This window comes from Gasterosteus aculeatus, chromosome 1 (genome assembly GCF_964276395.1).
Source record: "Gasterosteus aculeatus chromosome 1, fGasAcu3.hap1.1, whole genome shotgun sequence".
In the NCBI taxonomy this organism is placed as follows: Eukaryota; Metazoa; Chordata; class Actinopteri; order Perciformes; family Gasterosteidae; genus Gasterosteus; species Gasterosteus aculeatus.
This window is the reverse complement of record NC_135688.1, coordinates 30542729-30563192: the sequence shown is the minus strand read 5'-3', so window position 1 is coordinate 30563192 and position 20464 is coordinate 30542729. Positions and strand designations below refer to the sequence as shown.

General features: G+C 52.5%; 1 long non-coding RNA gene across 1 annotated transcript; it reads right to left on the bottom strand.

Annotated features, from left to right (window-relative positions):
* Positions 1 to 4368: 4368 nt before the first annotated feature.
* Positions 4369 to 6199, bottom strand: LOC144388943 (uncharacterized). Its single transcript, XR_013453205.1, has 2 exons — positions 5538 to 6199; positions 4369 to 5395 (listed from the first exon to the last, which is right to left on the bottom strand). It is a non-coding gene; the product is annotated as an uncharacterized LOC144388943 (long non-coding RNA).
* Between the last annotated feature and the right edge of the window lie 14265 nt (positions 6200 to 20464).

Here is a 20464-nt window from a genome sequence, read left to right as displayed (position 1 = left end):
AAAAGGCCCCGTCAAAAGCACTTCATGATGCTTTACGGCCGCCGCTCGCTGACGTTTATTTATCACTGTTTAGCGGTGGGCCAATGAAACGCCGGCTTTGGAATAAAGTCGCTCATGATTCATGTCTCTGCTGCGTCAGTCTTACATTAATATTATGACCGTATCCATCATGTCAGCCATCTATAATGAACAGATGCTGTAAAACACAATTTGGCGGTGGATGGCGGGAACCCGCAGGAGTCGCTCCCTGTCTTTTATTCACGTGCACGCCTTTGACCTTTGAGGATCACGACCTTTGCACCCTGCGCCTGCACGTTTGAGCGCAGACCGTGCGGAGAGGTGTGGGCGGGCAGGTGGGCGGGGCTTAGTCACGTCCTCGTGTGCTCGGGGACTCTGGAGGACGCGTTGGAGCCCTTCGTGCGCACGTTTCTGCAGACTGTGACGGGGGAATTACCCACAATTCAGAGGGAGCCCCGCGGCGTAAAAAGGTGTCCCGGTGAATTGACATTAGGACAAAACACATGATTATATCTGTTTTCTGTCTAACTTTCCGTGCAGTTAAACGCCGCAGATAAAACCCCACGGTTGTGCGATTCTGCCGCAGCGAACGAGGTGTGCATTTCAGTTGAAGCCACTTACACTCCAGGTGACGTCTGGACTCGGCCTCCGAGGGACGTCGGGGATCTGCTGGACAGGGAGAGAGCTGGAGAGCTCATTTCCGCGACATTTACGACACTCACTTCATACATAAATATCCGTGAAAACTTTCAGTTCAGGTGAGTTAAAGAGGCAAAAAGGATCAAATTGAGGCTTTTCTGTGGAAGCGAGGGAAGAAAAGTGCCTGCAGGTGAAGTGAGACCCAGAGAGGTAAATGAAAACCAAGCGAATAATCGAATTATGAGCCGAATCCCACCTTCTGCACGTCGAACACCAACCTCCAACCCGCTCGCTGCTTGGCTCCCAAAATGCACCGTTTCAAAAAATGCTAATCTCCTAAATGTGTTTTGCAGACTGATAGAGGGGCATATCCCCTCCCCCCCCCACACACACACACACACACACACACTTTCATTTGCCCTCTCGGCCCGTTGAAAATTACCAACAGCCTTGTTTTGAATGCAGAGATCCCTCTCGTACTCACTTCTGCTAATGCAACAAATGAGAAACGGCCGTCCGGGCCTCAGGAAATCATCAGGCCACTGTGATGTTGGAGCATAAGCTTCGCCTCTGAGAGGAGCGCGCTGATTCTCCATACCCGAGGACCGACCGACCGCCTCTGTTTGATGTGTGCGTGCCCCCCCCCCCCCCCCCTCCCCTCGCTGCCATGCAAACCCAGTGTTTGGGCTTAACTTGTTAGTTCTGCTTCTGGAGAAGCCGGCGATGCCCCGAGAAGTAACCGCACGATGGGCCGCTGCGCTGGAGCGACAGTCGGCGGGCGGATGGGCGAAGTTCTGTGGGGCGAACTCTGTCGCGATCACGCGTGTTTGCGGCGCGAGGCGCTCTATAAATCAACAGGAACACACTGCTCGGGGCAAACGCAGCGCACTATTTACCCTCAGACCGAACCGAGGGAGGATTCTGATTGAGCTCGATGGATCGTAGTTCATTACTTCATTGAGTCAGAACGTACACAAACACTGCGGAGCTTCTTCATTTCATACCTGTACACAATTACTGAAGTTCTGACACCATCACTGGGGAAATACGCTTGTTTACTGAAGTGGCTGAACTGCGTAACCTAATTACCAGGGCAGATATCTGCTACGGAGACAAGAACATGGGAACATCTACCCCCCCCAAACAGCAGCGTACAATCTCTCTGCACCTTTGCATAAACTCCCCACAGGCCTCCTGCCCATCTGTAGACGCTTAATCCGATCACCTGATGAGAGTTCTGCAGTCTGGCTGCGATAAAGAAGCAAGAGGACGGCTTCTATTAATAGAAGAGTTGACTTGTGGTCTGCAGATGACAGGAAGAGGAGCCTGTCATGAGGAATGCCTTTGTTATTTTCCATCCAGGGAGGAAATGAATTTCTTGTGATTCTTCAGAAACGCTGCCGGCGCTTCAAGGCCGGCGGGGGGGGGGAGGCGGGGGGGGGGGGGGGGGGCGGACAGAAATAGACAGGAGGGTCGGTTGATGGCGAGGAGCGGCGCGTCGGCCTTTCAAAGAGGGCCGGACGCAGACGGGCTCGCGTTGAGAAGCTTCGGAGACGGAGCTTCAGTGCGGGAGGCCCGACCCGCCTGTGTGAAGTCCAAGAACGCATTGCTGCTGGAGAGCGATGAAGACGCTTTGAGTGACGAGCCAAACCCTGAGCTGCGCTGAAACCAGGCCGGTTCACAAGTGCTTCTACTGGAGCTTTCATCCCAGCTGCAATGAGCAGCGGCGGCTAATAAAGTGACTCGGACGGCGGAGTCGGTGACCGACCCGTAGACTCTTCAGGGTCCGCAGACTCTTCAGGGTCCGCAGACTCTTCAGGGTCCGCAGACTCTTCAGCAACCGGCTCGCTGGGCCGCTGCTTTGATGGGTGTTGGGATCCCTCCATTGTAAACGGGGCGGGTGGGGCTGCTCACACCGAAGGTACAAAGTCCATCAGCGTGACAATAAAACATGTCCGCTCAGCAGAGACCATGTGGTCCATGGAAGGACGGCCAGTTCCGCCGGCTCTCATTGGTGCAGTCGGGTTTGGCTGCAGGCCTCCTTGTTCTTGGAACCGGTATCAAATGGCACATGAACACTATAATCGGAGCAATTTTCCAAACATCTTCAACTTCCACCGCACAGAAACGGATCCAGGAGTGCGGCAAAACGAAACCGGGCCGCGTGTCAACTCCTGGTTCCAAACGTTAATGATCTGGATCAAAAGGAGCTCCACAGAAGACTCGCTTTTGTGTTTTCAGAGTCCTTTTCAAACGCTGCCTTTGAAGGTTGACTGGATGCCCAGAAAGGGGTTTGATTAGACAGGTATGTGGGATGGTTAAACACTGAAGACACTAATTACTACAGAACGCTCGGCGATGTGGGACGCTGGAGGACGATGTGGAGGAAAGGCTGCTGAACCAACACAAGCCAGATTATTTCATATGAAGCCTTATTTTCATCTTCATCAAGGTTTCTCTGCCCTGCAGCCGGTGACAGGAGAATAAGGCTTTTACTTTGAAAGACTCTTTTTGGAGCCTGCACCTGAGTACAGAGGATCCTGCATTTGTCTCATGTCCCTTCTGTTGGACTCCATCAGATAGAAGTTCTTCATTGGTTCTGGCTCCTCGCGTGGAGCTTTGGCTTCTTTGACATCATTACCAAAGTATTAACGGTTGTTCCTTCACCTCGGTGACCTCTGGACAGCAACTAGGACGACTTCTTCTTCCATCTGCCGCTGACCTCAGTACAAGCCGCGCACGCATGACGGAGGAGGCCGCACGTCAACGCACACTTGGCTAGTTATTCATAGTTTGGAGGCAGCTTGATTGAAACAGCTCATAGGTGAGTCGCTCCTCCGGCCGTCCTTTGCGTTTGACTTTGTTTCAGGTTCCCCCTTTGCACCATTTCCTCTGCTGTGATGTGGACCGAGAACACTTTTGACACGTCTCTGGGAACACACTCGTAATTTGTCCCTCGGGCGCTGGTTGTGACGCGCGCGTGACACTGAGGTCTGACAACATGACTCCTTTCCTCCTCTGGCCAGAGCCGCCGCCGCCGCCGAGCAGCAGCAGCCTCGCCCGCCTCCAGACCGGCGGTTCGGGGCGTCTTGCAGTGGCGTCGCCCCCCCCCCCCCCTCCCCCTCTTGGGACATCGGTTCGAATTAACGCCACCGCCGCCTGACTCTTAAGGCATCGCCGCTGACAGCTGCGGCGCTCACACACACCAGGTGCTTCCGTCGGCGCCGAGGTGCCCGTGACACCTACCTGTTTTTTAGCCCCCGACCTGTCAAGGGAGCCAGATTTAATTAACGTAATGATCAAAGCAGGAAAGGCGAGTTTAGCCCCGAGGCGGCGATCCCAGTGAGCTCGCTTTGCTAATTATTTAGCATTAAGGTAGACATGACGCCTTCAAACATTTGATTGGGGTTTGCTCGGTTTGCGCCCGGAGGAGCCGGCGGTGACATGAAAACATCACGTCTGGCGCTCAGCCACCAGGTAACCTTCCTTTATCCTCTCTGACAGCTCACAACCAACATCAGCTGTGTGGATTCAAATGACGGGAGGACGTTTTATTTTGGGCTCCGAGGGGAGAAGCTGAGCACCCTGACCGCGGTTTAAGGTGACCCCGAAAGGGACGGCACGCCGCCGCCGCCGCCGCCGCCACGGCGCGTCAAACGCAGCCCCGGATGAACTGTGAAGGAAACCAGTTTGACTCTAAAAACTCTAGAATTATTTTACATTTGCTTTTATTACCATCCAGCGTTTGTATTGTTTCAAAAGTGAGAAATAATCACTCTACATTAATGTGAGAAACAAAAGTGTACAATTCTTCCTCCCATCTGGTGCCAAGAAGTGAATTTAATTGTTCCTGTGGGGCCGTTACAGATAAGAAAGTTGCGTTCTTCTTGTGGTTGAATCCACTTTTGGACGCTGTGTGGTTGGATCAGACAGAAACTCCACTGAACCAAACAGAACGGATATTAGCCGAGGCCAATGAACGCGCCGCGTGCCAGCAACCACCGTTTCTGCTGCTGCCAAGAAAAACGGTTGCTTTTCCGAGGCCGTTTCAACGACAATTTCCACAATTCTCCCTGTCATTTTGGACGCCATCGCGCCCCATTTGCATAAAACAAATTGCTGTTTGTCGTCCATTGTAGCCCACGTGCCAGCGATGCGGTTGCAGTCCCGGTGGCGGCCAGTAGAGTTTAACGTCTTGGACTCTTGGATCATCCCCGGAGACACACAGCGATGTTGCGTCTCACCGTCCAACGATTATATTTACCATCTGGGGGTCATTTCACTGGGTGGTCAGGTGTCTGTTTCCGCCTCAGGAGATCAGAGCTTCCACATACAAGATCTCACCAGGGATTATCGGGAAAAGCCCCTTTGCCTGCGGGCATCTTCTGCTCAAATTCATCTTCCATTCATGGGGGAGACGAGTCACTTGAATCTGACCATGTGCCCGAGTGTCTCCACATCAAAGACAAAAGGCCGTCTTCATGCGTTCATCTGGGTCGGCGGCGGTTGCTTCAGCAGTAACGCGATTAATCTGGATGTGCAGATTCGCTGAGGTACGGTGGCACATTCATGGGATTTCAAGGATTTTAAGAGGATGACCATTGGCCATTTCCAACACTGAAGCCCCATTCAGTTTGAGGAGCCATGTAATTATGAGTTAAATGAGTTCTGCTGTTTGCCTTCTCATTGGCTGAGTAAAAGCAGGCCTCCAGCCGCAAGCGTAGCCGGGTCTTTCCCCCTTGGAAGAGACAAGAAAAGAACAGCCATCAGACACAGGCCCCTCATTGAATCATGTGAACTAGGACGGGGGGAATTTCTGATAGCCCCCATCCCGGTGCACAGAGACGCAGAGACAAAAGACCTCACTGTCTGCGACTTACCTCCAGGCGCTGCCAAATAAAAATAAAATGGAGAAAGACCTCCTGGTTTTGGGACCTGAGCGGTTGCCCATTGTTCCGCTTGAAATGAAAGTCCCCTCTCCTCCGCCGGGGCCCCCGGTAACCTGTTCGCCGGCAGCTGGCGACCACCTGTGGAGCAAGTCAAATTAGGGAAGGGTTCCTACTGTTTCTGTTTATTGTCCGCGGGTCCTTGTGCGCGGCTTTGTGCGGCGGCGGCGGAGGTGGGCCGACCGGCGGGGCAGCAACTGGCTCCCTGGAGGATTCGTTTTGTTGTTGCAAAATCACGGCGCTTTGCTCCATTCAGGCGACAAAGCGCGGTTGTTACAATGGCGATTACGGCGGTTGATGAGGTGAGCCGACTTCTCCGTCGCCCTTTTTGTCGCAGCGGTTTGATCCGTCTTTGTGAAGCAGCATTAAGCAAAAACAAACCCTCGGCACGCCGAGTGACTTGCGTGACTATCTTTGAATCTCAAGAAAAAGAAAGATGGAAATGAGATATGACCTCTGTCCGTTTTCCCTCAAATTATCCAATTTAGCCTTTACGAGGTCCCGGAGCCTGGGAGCCTGGAATTCCCTTCTTCCTCCAAACAAGAGGTGCTCTTGTTTGCCGCGGCGACCATTCAGCGCGGAGATAGAAAACAGATATTAATCATCATTTGGACACACCGAGGGAAAAAAATAAAAGAATGACGTACGGGGTCACAGCCGAATGAGTCAGTGTTGCCAAACACGGTGGCTCTTTGTGTCCATTTCCTGCTCCCAGGAATGTGGCGCGTCTTGTGACTCGAGGTGGGGTTGGCGAGGTGAATGACATCACTGCTCCTGCTCGCATTTGAGTTCTGACACAGGGGCACCTTGTGTTCCTCCGTCTGCCTTTCAAAGAATACCTCCTTTTCTCCTCCTCCTCCTCCTCCTCCCGGGCAGCTGCCTGCGTACCAAGTGGGGGGGGGTGACACTCCATCTCGTGATGAATGGCGCTTGACCCCCGGGAAGCCCGCTCGCACGCCGGCCCGGGGGGGGGGGGGGGGGCACACGCACGCGCTCGCCTACCAACGGGGGAAAAGGTGCCGCAAATGAAGATTAAATATTTGTTGATCAACCTCTGCGCGCGGCGCGTCTCCCTCTCGGCCTCACCGAGAGCCGCCCTTTGTTGCATGATTAATTACTGCGAGCAACAGTTACGGCGGGATTAACAATTAGCTGGACCTGTCAAACAGTCAGCGCAAGGCGGCAGACTAATTGAGCGGCTGGTCGGCCATTGTGTGCCGGTAAAGGGCCGAGGAAGCGGGGATGCTCCTCCAGCCTTTCATCTCCTCTACGGCCTAATGGCGAGGCCCGGCTATCAGCCTCGGCGAGCTCGGGTAATTTCTCATGAATATTCATGCGGCTTCTCCATCCGCGGCGAACTTTGCAAAGTTACCTTCATGGTTCTGGGAGTCGGTTCTCCGGCTGTGAGGAGTTGGACACGCTGCAAGAAAGTAGAGCCACGCTGTGAAATAACCTTCTTTAAACTATATAGTATCGCAGTACACTATACTACGATATTATTTATAAACGTTTATTTTCTCAAATATTATGTTAATATGTGTTTATTCTTGTGCAATTTAAATTGCATTGTTGCAACAAATTGTTGCAACAAATGGATGGATATTTTTCATTAGTTGTTACCTCCTTGCTCAAGTCAAAAGTTTTACTTTCACTATTTAATAATATAATTTAAAAAGTGAATTGTTTTTAGGAGACTATGAACTACGCAAAAATACCCATTTTCAAAATGAATGGCGGAATATTGAGTATTATCTATATTAGTAAATATACTAGTTGATTGACATTAAACGCGACGGGAATCGTAATAGTGGCGTCTTCACTAGAGGGCAGAAACATTTGGATATTGTGGAGCTTTCAGGTAATTATTGATCGGTCTAATGAACTAATTGGATGTTCAAAAGAGAAATCTGCCTTGCAGGCTGTTTCCCGTGTGAGTGACGGCCGATCGCCATCACAAAGACTAAAAAAAGATCAAACGAGCCCAAAGTTCCTCGCCAGCCAAGTGTTGGTGGAGCGAAAAGGGGCAGAGGAGGAACCTGCGAGGTCGCACCAGCGTCCTCAAAGGCTTCTCCTCCCCGGCGTCCATGGGAAGGAACAGCTGCGGCGGCGAGCCGTGGCTCCTCATGAAAGCTTTTGCCCGGAGGCCAACGACTCGACGGTGAAGAAAGTCAATTGTTTTGGGGCGGCTGAAAGGCGAGCGGCCGGGGAGCGGCGGCGCCATGGTGTGTGGGACACGTCAAAGCGCTTGACAGACTTCAGCATTATGAAATAATACAAATAAAAAAAAAAAACGCCGTCACTTTTTTTTTTCTCCCCCTCCCATTTGAAGGGGGGAGGTTTTTGTTTTTCCTCCCACCGCCGACCCGTCACACTCCCATCAGGCCCCCCCCCCGACCGCCCCGCTCCATTGTCCGGGCCCCGAGAGTTCAAAGCGGCCCCGGAGGAGCCGCTCAGTGTGCGCCGGCACCATGTAATGAAATTAGCAGTTGTTGCTAAACAGGTTTCAATCAAAGCGCCGGAGCCAAAGCGCCGGAGCCGCTGCTCATGAATCACCTCTTTCACGGGCTCATGGCACGCGGTCCGCCACTTTGTCCCTCCGCTCATTGACCCGTCCTTCAGCCAGGTAGTCCCACTGAGAGACACAAACCTGGCCGAGGGCGCCGCGCCCACTGGGCCGCCGCCGCCGACAAGAACGCCGCGACTCTGGAAGGGTCAGAAAAACATCCGCTCTGCTGGTGTGAGGACCAGACGAACCCGCCTCCAACGACGTGGTTGAGGTGCTTCTCAAGTGAAGAAGGAGCCAAAGAACGAGAACCGTCTCCACACAGAAAGGATCAGCCTCACTTTTTCAGGGTCATTGGTGTTTGAAATCTCTTCAGGAAAAAGGAGCAATGATTAGATTGATCAGATCAAATATAATCAATTGGAATTCTTCTTCTTGTTGTTTTGGCCCCTCGTTTTAAATGTGAGAAAACACTTTGCAGACGCGAACAACAAGAACTCAGAGCGAGAGACAGAATCTGCGACCCGACGATGTTTTGCAGCTTGATGGAGGTTTGAAAGGAGCGTTTGCAGAAGCTCGTCGTACCTGCAGCTTCCACGCTCATCCTCCCAAGCTCGCCGCGTTAACGGCGGCCTGCACACACACTGGGGGTCCTCGCTGCGTGTGGGGGGGCTGTGATGCATGGCTTTATTGGCCTGTGTTGTGTTGTCTCGCCTGAAGGCCTGTCTCTTGAGCCCCCCTCACACACACACACACACACACACACACACACACACACCTACAACTGATGGCTTTGAATCGCTGGCAACCCTGCTGCTAATTTATTTGCGCTGAGCATTATGGGAATTAATGTACCTGACATTCAATGACAACAGCCGGCGCTTTGTGGCCTTTTTACATTTCAACACATTCCTGCCGCGCACACGGCTGCCTATTGAACAGCGTCCATCTTGCACCTCGCTGAAAGGAAAACACACACACACACACACACACACACACGGGAGGCTCTGAACCTCTGGGTGCAGGAGGCTGATGATAGTAGCAAAACATTAACATAATAATTAGTGTCTTGTAATTGTTTCATTAAAACCAGTTGTTCCATTTCTCCTCTTGTTCTCCCACAAGACGCCAGTCGCCGTTTGGACGGCAGCCAACGGGGAGGGTCGGTCCACGTTGGTGCCGCCGCGCTCAAGATGTTCGCTCGCTCCCTCGGAGGCCGTCAGCGGCGCCACCGGAAAAAAACAGAGAGTCTGACTGCGACCACGAATGCATCACTTTGACTCCAAGTCAAATGATCAGCTTGAAGATGTACAAACACATCTATGAAAACAGGAAGTCGCCCTTTCAAGGTAAAACAGCCGTTAGTCGGCACAGCTCTGTGACCTCAGAAACCAATTGAATAATAAGTGGAAGCAGAAGACTCCACTTTGCTAATTCACTGTGTTTTGAATTAAAGTAATTCTGAGAAATCATCACTTAGGCACAGGTTACCATGGCTACCAGCCTCCAACCAACGAGGCTCTCAGGAAGCCGCGTGCGCCCAAGAGAAGCGCTTTAGTCGCACGCATACGTACATCGCACAACGCGAGCGCACGTATTAAGGTCACGCGCACGGTCAGATGTGCGCCGAAAGCCCACGTTCAACAAACGCGGCCGCTCGGCACGCAAACAGCTGACAGCTTCGCCGCTCCAGCTTCCATTTTCCCCACAGTGTTTTTGTGTCCCTGAACATCCGTGTTCCGCCAGACGACCTCACACACACACACACACACACACACACACACACACACACACGCACTCACGCACACTTTAGACGCTGCTGTTGTTGGTCTGCAGCTGCGCGCTCTTCACTCCATCTCCCTCTCAGCGAGCCAATGAGAGGCCCTCATCGCCCGGCGTGTGCGTGTGCGTGTGACAGGCGTGTCGGAGCACCACATACTTAGATACCACCGGCGGGGATTTGACATTTAGTGCTTTTTGACAAACTTCTGACGGCCGTCTCCCGCAGATCATTATCAAAGCATTTCTGTCTCTATAATCAAGACGAATGCTTCCAGGATGGTTGTGTGGAGCACCGAGGGAGGGGGGCTGGGATCAGTGTGTGTGTGTGGGGGGGGGGCTCCATCACTTGGGCGTGCTTAACACATACATTTCCATTTTCCTAAAGACAGATTTGATGGCGGCGCGGATATAAAGCGACACCGCGGTGCTGACAATGTTCCCGTCGACTTATTGAATCTTGGGCAGAAAAAGGAGGCAATCTCAGAGGCGGACGGCAATCTAAAACATTGATAAATAAATCCGGGAGATATGAATATGTTTGTTTGTTTGTTTGTGCTGGGTGTCGATTTAATCCCTGCCTGCCTTACAAATCTCCCCAAAGACTGATTGGTGTCGCGCACCGCAATTAACTCCGCCAGCCCCGTCTATAAATCAACTTCCTGAACCCGGCGCGGAGGAGATGATGTTTGGGAAATTAGCACCGTGCGCCGCTTGAGTTTCGGGGGAGGAGGGCACGGGTGGAGAGGAGGGGGGGGGGGGTTTAAAAAAAGATAGCCGCCCATCTGATAGAAAACACACTGAAACAACTTTCAGAAAATCACGTTCATTCTTCAACGCGCCGCGGGGGGGGGGGGGGGGTGACATCTTGAGTGGCGAGCTCGCTTTTCGTTCAAACCCATTTAAACCGACGGCTTGTTTGGTTGCACTGGAAGCGTCGGCGCCTCCCTCGTGTTCGTGGCATTATGAGCCATGAGCCGCCATCACAGGGGCGGAGCATCGAGGTCAATCAATCAGGGCTCCGCTCGCCATCACGCCGCCACACTCGGGTTAAGAAACACACTCACAAGAGTCATCGTTCCACTGAGGGCGAGAGGATCCCTTATTGCTTCACTTATTCATGTTTCCTTTGCAAATCCTTGTGTGAGCGTTTGCATCCTCAAGTACATACACAGTGTGTGTGTGTGTGTGTGTGTGTGTGTGTGTGTGTGTGTGTGTGTGCAAGTGGAGCTGATGGTGCTAATCCTGTTTACTCCCCCCTCAGTATTTTAAATATACCTTCTGCGTTCCTCGAACCTCAAGGCGCATCAGCGGAGGAGAACGTGGCCCCCTTTGGCCCCGCCGATCCAACAACACACACACACACACACACACACACACACACACACACACGCACACAACAAAGGGAGTCCCCACATGTTGGATCCCCTCTCTGAATATGCAAAATGCAGCAGCAGTGGAGGCAACGCAGAGAAATTACCAGAACTATCTGGGCCATTGACAGGCCTCCCCTGTGGTCAAATGCCCCCCCCCCACTCCCCTCCCTCCCCCCGCTCTGGATTCTGCGGCTCTCCGTAGATAACCGGGGGGTTAAGGAGGGGGGGAGCGCTCGGGCGAGCTCTGGCAACCGGGTTTGGGGGAATTCGGACGCGTGACTGTTGTGCTTCCTCCTTCCAAATCTCTCACGTTGGAGCAGCTTTCCTGCCCCAGAAGGAGCAGTAAGCTCGGCGGGCCGGAGGCTGATGGGGGTCTTTGATCCGTAACGAGGACTTCGGTTCCCTCACTCGGACTCGATGCTGCAGATTCCACTTCCTGGAAATCCCTCCGTGGCCGAGCACACCTGCAGGTGGACCACGGCCGCTGAGACGCACGTTTTGTACGCGGTCCGCTTTCAGCAAACACAACCGAGTCGAGTCTGAATGTCCCTGCAGGTGTCAGGAGGTCCACGCATCCCCCCGGCCCTCTTAGGTGGTGATATTCTGAACCATTAGTGATTCCCCTGACCCGTTGGCACCGCCGCGGCCCTCCTTGGCTCCTCCCCCACCCCCACCCCCCGGCGTCGGGGGAGATCCCGACTCACAGAAGCCATGGCTGCTCCTCAAACCCGCCGGCAGATGCTCCCTCTGTCCCGCCTCGCCAGCCGGCAGCGGGCCTCCTCTGACATGCCCGACCCGGTCTGTCCGTCCGTCCGTCCCCCCATCTGTCCGTCGGGCCGGTAGGAGCCCAGAAGCCTCGGTCCTAACAATGCACGCTGCTTTTTTGGAGAGATGTCCTCCCGCCTGTGGGACAGACCCAGAAATGAGGTCTGAGATGAAGGGAAAAGAGGTGCACGGGAGGCAATATGTTCCCATGAATCATTGATTGGCCGATGAATGATTGATGGCAACATGTTGCAGCACTGAGCCCGTTTCCTGCCGTTAGATGCTTTGGAAGTGACTCAGGTCAGTTTCAGGCCACAGGAGCTGAAGCGAGTAGCAGCACTGTTGTTCCGTTAGCACACCGAGTACTTTCCAAATATTCCTGTAGCACCTTGCAGACTTCTCACACTTTCACAAATGTCTTCATCCAACCGGAATCCAGCAACGAAAACTGAGCAGAGGCAGTTTGTGTGCAATAGAAATATTCTCACTTAGATGGGAAACATTTGAACATTATTAATAATTGAAGGCGTTTTTATTGGACTCATTACTGTTTAGTGCATCCAGCGAAGCTCTAAGAAATACTGTCACAGATTGTGTAAACGGGAAACTTTCTTCACAACACACACTTATCAATGAATAAATCAGACCAGTAATGACTGGAAGTTTGTTTTTCTAGTGTTTTTTTCTCCCTCGTGGCTGATGAACCCTGGAATGGGGCACCGGCCATCTGCGGCCTCGTGTGTGTGTGTGTGTGTGTGTGTGTGTGTGTGTGAGCTGTGGCCCAGCGTCCGCTGGGGACACTCGGCTGCTGCCCCACTTTTCTCGCTCTCATGCCGGACCGGGACCATCTGACGCGGCTCAAGACCAGCGTCACATGTCTATATTTGGCCGCCGCCGCCAGAGATCGCCACTGCAGTTGTTTTCCAAAACGCGCGGGGCAACGGATGATAATGAGGAGGGACATTTTAATTAGGCCCGTCGCAACCTGGGGACGACATGCGGGCTCGCTCGGCGAGGGAGGACGGGAGGGTCTGGTCACCATCGCGCCTCCTTCTGGGAGTTTGACTGGTGAAAGTCTCGCTGCATTTTTAAGGGGAAATGAGTTCAATCTGCACAGAAAGCTTCCACTAGACCTCCAGTGTGAAATCCACCCGCCGCACTATAAGAAACACATGGGAGGGTGTGAATAAAGTTAGAAAAGCACAGAAGTTTATTGGAATGTTACGCCGTGACAGAACTGGACGACACACAACCAACCCGGCAGTATCTTTCCAATCATTATGCACTAAATTTAGATTCATACGAGATAAACAACATGTAAACCAGAGCTACATTGTGACTTTAGACTGATGCCGCAGGTTAGAAAAAGCTCTTCAAACAACAACTTGAGCTCGACAAACAAACCAAAAGGAAACGTACTAAATATCCTGATGAGGAAATCGGTCTTTTCTTTGCCCCTGAACCATAGAAAAGCAGAGGGGAGTCACGTGATGCTAACGGGGACGAGCATCTTCCGGCCCTCGCAGTCCGCTGCCGAGCCTGCAGGTCACTCTGAGCTATTTGCACATTGTGAAATCAAGTGATGTGAAGAAAAAATGAAAAGGGACAAAACTCATATCTTCTATTGAGCTAACACAAGATGAAATCTGCACAAAAGCGCCCGCAGAAAAGGACGGGGTTTTGAAAATGGGACTCATTAAACATCAAGTCATTTATGTGCGTGTAAGAAAAGATTCCTATGAATTTCAGAAATAGGGCTCTTTGAAATTAAAAATTGATTATGTCATGGGGGATTTACATGATGATATGCATGTACGAGGAACTGCTCTACATTTACAGGTCTTTTGGTTCACTCACAGAAAACAACTTCTAATGAGCTCAAGAGAAGAATGAACCTGAACTGCGAGATCTGCAGCATCAATCAGAGGCGAGGAGCAGTAACAGACGCGCCCCTTTGTCTTACAGACGTTTATGTATATTAAGGAAATACATCTTTAATGAAGGTGCAGATTTCTGCTTTATATGTTCAGGCTCCGTGTGTGTTCCAGATGAAAACAAAGCAATGCGACATTAATTAATATTCCTCCTACGTCCCCGAGCAAAAGCTCTACAAGGTGTGAGCAGAAAAGCCCGAACACAACGAACACCCGAGAATGCTAAAGTTGGGAATAACTGCATTAATTAGTGGAGGCGGCTCGCCCCTCGCTCATGTGCACAAACAGGAGAAAAACAACAGATCCGCACCTCATGAAGAATGAAGCGCGGCTGAAAACCTGCAGAAAGCCAATGGCTACTCGCGCGCGGCTCGCTAATCAACTACAGGCAACATCAGAAAGAATAGGTAATTTGAGACACAAAAAGAATAAGTAATTTGGGAGGCACGCACCCAAGTGGCCAAATTATTTATGCCTAATGGAACGGGGGCGTGTGCATTCATTTGCAATTAAGCTATCTGCTTTATTACCTGTCACAGGGAGCGCCGTCCCAGGCTGAGGTGAGGGGGCCCTCGCTGCTGCAGGCCGGGGGGCTTCCCGCCGCTCCACCGCACAACGCCTTGCACTCGCAACCAGCTCAAACGGTGAAAAGGGAGAATCGCTTCTCTCACCTAGTTTTTTTTTTTTTAAAGCGGGCGCTCGGCGCTCGTCACATTTCCAGGATGCTCGCACTTCAAACACGGGTTTGTCTTCCGCCGCCTCGGAATGGCGCACGCACAAACCTCTCTGCTGAGGCGTACGTGTGAAAGCGTTGTTCTTCAAATATATGCAGGGAGCCTGTTGGCTGGCGCCTGTGATTGGCTCCTGCCGGGCCGGCGTGCCCGAAGGAGGCTCCCTTAAGAGCAGATCTCCTGTTAAGTATGAGATCCCTGAGAGGAGAAGTGTTTGAAGGACTCGACTCGCTTTAAATACACCGCGTTGTCAGGGGGATATAATGGCTTCCGTATATAATTAAGAGGAATGCGTTGTTGGAGGGTTTGTGAGTCTTTGTGCTGCACCTTAACGGCTGCAGCGGGCGCTTTATTCAGATGGGATAACGAGGAGCGCGAGCTCACGGGAAGCTCTCATATGGACAGGGTCTAAAAAAAGGTCAAAAGGTCAAGATGGACACGAGGCAACGGAAGCCACCTGGAAACACAAGGTTACACCGTTCCGTCAGGACGCCACGGCTGGTAAAAGTCAGCGCCCACAAAAGTCCAAGTCGAAACTTCGGCGGCGCCACGGGGGTCCGTCGGCGGGAAGCGAGCGCTAATTGCGCTAATGAGCTTGTTTGGATAGATCCTCGTTTCCCCCCCCCCCCCGCCCGCAACCACGAGCGGCCATCCGCCTCCCGGGGACGGGTGTGACAGGGTGACAGGCGCTTGGTATCCATCACCAAGCGGCGCTTTGCAGCGGGGGCCCGCCCTCGTCCGTCGTCATTGAAGGCACAGGTTGGGCCCGGGCGGGGCAGAAGCGGGGCGGATCTTTGGTTCCGATGGCCCCTCTTAATGGGGTTGCGTTAAGGGGAAGTCCTGGGGGCCACGTTTTGGGTGATTAAGCAGGCGACACATTTACAAGTCTCTAATTGAGGGAACAAAAGAGTGCAGAGCTGCGGTGAACTGAGGCTCCCTGAACCCGCCGCCGCGATCAGCCAACGCCGCGGCTCGCGAGCACGCCACCAAACGCCGCCAGCGCGCGAGAGAGCGCCGATCCGTGTCCACTTTGGCACAACGCGCCAAATGATGTCTCACTAAATGTTTAGACGCCGACGAATTAGTTTAATGGTGACGGCATTTTCATGCGGAAGGAATTCATTGGATGTTTGATGCTTCAGAAGTCACTTGGCGACAGCTCATGAAATGTGTTACACATGTGGAAGGAGGGGGGGGGGCGTCTTCTGAGGGACTGATGATATCTGATATCAGAAGCATCATTTACAGCGGATTGGTGGATGAAAAAAGTTACAAAAAGTGACTAATTTAGTCAATTTACGCTCGTATTTCAAAGTAAAGTTGGACTCAGGATTCAAATCTCCTCACACGTCCTCCTTTTCACACATGTTGTCGGCACGGAGGCGTGTTGCTGTCACCTTATCGTTCCGTCCTCGTTCCCCCTGAAGGCGAATCAGGTTGAGCGGATGGCGGATGGCGTTCTTTCCCCGCGACGTCACACTTGGCTGCAGCTCCGGCTCTCAGGTTGTTGTGCGCCGTCTCGTGCCCTAATTAGCGAGCAGCCGAAGGAAGCGGCAGTCACCTGAGATGAAGGACACATCCTCTGTGTCGGGAGACGCTGCATTCGATTTTTTATTTATATTTCTGCGACACCCGAGGTGGAAAAAGTGGGTCAACGAACAGATCTGCAGAAAGCAAGTTTGGAACCTCGGTGTTGTCGGTCTGTCTCTGGTTAAACATAGTTTTGTATCCGATTCCCCGGTGCCAATTACTCATTAAAAATGTTTAACAACATTTTAATTGAAGAATTAATTACCTTCGGCTGGGGCAAAATCCTCCTAAATTTCATCTGGGGAGTCATCAAATGTGCAAAGGAGCAGCCGTCGATGAAGTGTCGCGGCGTGGGCGGCGGCGGCGGCGGGGACGCGGGGAAATGACATCAGCGCGGAAGTGTAGTTCGCCGTGAGTCAACGGGCGCCACGCACGCAATAATTCACGGGCAGTGAGTCAACCGCTACGATGTCACTCGCTGCGCGTGACTTCATCTGGGACAGACGCCACGTTACTCACAGAGGAGGACGCTCGACGATAAACAACCTTTAAATGCGCCTTAAAGGGTCAACGAGCCGCGGGGCCGTCGCCACGTTCAGCCATGGCCATCCAGCCATATTACATATATATATATATATATATATATATATTATATATATATATATTATATATGTGCACCTGTCACCGTGTCTGGACACAAATGTTTATTCTTGTTGTTCCTTTCCATGTCGGGATCAAGGTTTCATTTTTCACAGACTGTATTTTTCTCATCTGAAGGGAAAGATAAAGACCGTTGCACGGATCACAATGCGGGATTTCGGGGCCTCCAAACGGCCCTTTCACAATAAAAGCCTTGTGAAATGCCGCTGCTCGTTCTTGGGATGTTTAAATTGACGGGTTCCCACTAATCGACCTCCTTTGTGCGGGACCCTGCGACTCGCACCTCTCCCCCCCTCCTTTTGTCTGTCTCCTTGCCTCCTATTTAGCCCTTGCATTTGATTAGTTAATCGCCCCCCCCCCCCCCCCCCCCCCTTCAGTCCTCAGGTGGAGGCAGAGCGCTCGGGCTTCTCATCCAGCCAAGCTGTTCTTTTGGAAGGGAAAGGAGGCAGCTGTGTTTACAGCCCGGGTCCTGGCGTACATTTAGCAGAATCTATTATTCATATCGCTCAGTATCAGAGCGAGATCTCCAGCCACCTGTCTCGCTGACAAGCTCGCCCCCTTTTGTGGCGCTTTCCGTTTCGGAGCAAATTACGCTCGTCTTGATGAATTGAGTTTTTATGAGCGTTGCTGTAGCGCCCGGGCGTCCGAGCCAGCGAGCATCAGGGGCCCGGGGAGGTTGTTCTAGTCGACGGGCAGACGTTGGGAAGAATGTGGGGGGGGGGGCACGGGGGGCTTCTCCTAGAGCTCCTGTCCACTGTCTGGAGCTGTTGCTACACCTGTCAGTACTCGCCCCCCTTTACCCCCCTTTACCTCCCTTTAACTCCCTCGCTCACACACGGGTAGAACAAAGGCCTCCTCCAGCATCCAGGCTGACGGGTCGGACCGCCCCCCCTCCCCCGACTCCGTCTGAACATTTTTAATTAACGGGGAGGTGCGTTAACTCGCTGATAAGCACCCCGATAACTTACAACATCATTCATAATTTATAACAATTTTTTGCTTTCATCTTCGCTGGTTTGCATAAAACTAATGACACCGTAAATGGTATTCATTACAAAATGTGTTTTCTTCTCTTCATCCGCCGAGGAGAAAGGTAATGAGGAGTTGTTAGAGGCGGCGTCGACCCGCCCGTCTCCGCTCAACGGCCTCCACATTCATTATTCCAGCAGCTCGCAGACACAGCTCACGCTTCACCTGCTACACGCTTCACCTGCTGCTGCACGCTTCACCTACTGCAGGCTTCACCTGCTGCTGCAAGCTTCACCTGCTGCTGCAAGCTTCACCTGCTGCTGCAGGCTTCACCTGCTGCTGCAGGCTTCACCTGCTGCTGCACGCTTCACCTGCTCCTGCACGCTTCACCTGCTGCTGCACGCTTCACCTGCTGAAGACTTCACCTGCTGCACGCTTCACCTGCTGCAGCACGCTTCACCTACTGCTGCACGCTTCACCTGCTGCACGCTTCACCTGCTGCACGCTTCACCTGCTGCTGCAAGCTTCACCTACTGCTGCACGCTTCACCTGCTGCACGCTTCACCTGCTGCTGCACGCTTCACCTACTGCTGCACGCTTCACCTGCTGCTGCACGCTTCACCTACTGCAGGCTTCACCTGCTGCTGGCTTCACCTGCTGCTGCAAGCTTCACCTACTGCTGCACGCTTCACCTGCTGCTGCACGCTTCACCTACTGCACGCTTCACCTACTGCAGGCTTCACCTGCTGCTGCACGCTTCACCTACTGCACGCTTCACCTACTGCAGGCTTCACCTGCTGCTGGCTTCACCTGCTGCTGCAAGCTTCACCTACTGCTGCACGCTTCACCTACTGCACGCTTCAACTACTGCTGCACGCTTCACCTACTGCACGCTTCACCTACTGCACGCTTCACCTGCTGCTGCACGCTTCACCTGCTGCTGCAGGCTTCAGCACCGCCACTTACATCCACAAACGTTCGACATTGTTTGTTTGAGGAAAAAACAAAATCAATGAGAATAAATGCTAAATGTCCTGTTTGTATCTGCTGACACGCTTTCCAGTAGAGAAAAGCTTCCATCACCTATAACACGTATGTAACGCCCTGCGTTAAGGAGCAGTGGAGGTCCAGCTCACCTCCTCACACAGGTACACACTCCTACTAAAGGATGCAAACGCACACACTCCGCTGTGAGAGTCTTACAAATTGAACTCTCGCCTCACAGAAAAGTAACAACAGCAGAAGAACTTTAGTTTAGAAGACTTGCAGGGGTAAAAAAACTACAGCGAGATGTATAAATAAACATCGCCTGCCTGGCGAGTTTGTTTTCAATTCCCATTCGATTAAAGCGTCCCCCGGAGCCGGGGAGGTGGGTCCGGGGTGAGCTGCAGAGACATAAATCAAAGCGGTCCAAGGAATAGTAATCCTCGCTGAACATTTTGGACTGATTGATATAAATAACATTGTCCTCGCCATCTGTCCAAAGAGGGACCTTTCCAGTTAGCGTTGAGCGGCAACGGCAGAATAATTAATGAATGGTGTCCTTTGTGCCGGTAATAAAGAGGAGACAAATTATGTTATAATCCAACTGCTGCTCGTTTGTCACAGCCAAATAAAATGTCAAATAAAAGTGAGTGTGTTTAATGGAGTGCAGGCTACCTGCTCCGGCCCGGCAGCAGCGCGCAGGAATCCACCCGCACCGGATGTGTGCGGCGCGTTTAACAAGCGCTCCCCTGACGCACGAGAAGAGCGCCGCTCCAAAGCAGCACCAGTGGGACCTGAAAGTACAGAAGAACCTGAAGAAAGACACAACAAGCCACATTTAAAGGAGAAAGGATGAAACGCCAAGAAGGTTTTATTGGGATGAAATGCTGTTAAATGTTAGTGTGTTTGTGAGACGCCTTTAAGGCTTTTGATGAAATCAATCATGGAAAACAAAGTAAACGTCGACTGTTGTGTTCATGTCAGAGGTCCGTTATCGACAGAACAAGTTAAATACTTTTACTTTCACCAGTTTGTTTGAGTGAGCTCATCGTTCATCTTGTTTCGCGTGCAGATGGCGTTTCCATGGCGATCCAGTTCATGCAGAGAGGTCCGATGCGTTGGCTGGTTACAGCGCGACGGTCCACCCGAGTCCACGAGGGAGCGGAGAGACCGAAGCTTCTCCTCCCGCCGTGGCGCCCGTGTCATCGGTATGCGCCGCGTCACGCGTCTGCTCAGGTATTCATAACCCGGGATCGCGGCCGGATTGCCGCCATTGATCCGGCAGGAACACCCAAATTGAATTCGTATCCCTCATCTCACCTCCCTGCAAACCGCTGCAGCGTCATAACCGGATGGCGGACCTGAATCTTAAGCCGCTCCAGCGGGACGCCGCGCCCACGAAGAAGACTGAAGTGTGTGAACTGACAGACCGAGAGAAAGGAGGCGCCATGGGGGGCGAGGGCGGGGCCGCCAAACGGCGGAGGCGACCTCAGATTAAAAGGCGGGGCTTAGGCTTCGCCGGCCGCGTCTGACATCAGGTGGCGGCGACCTCCAGGACGCTCCGGGGGCCGGCTCTCGTCCCGCCCACGTCGGCGCCACGGCCGGGTCGGCCTTCTCCCCGCCGACCGAC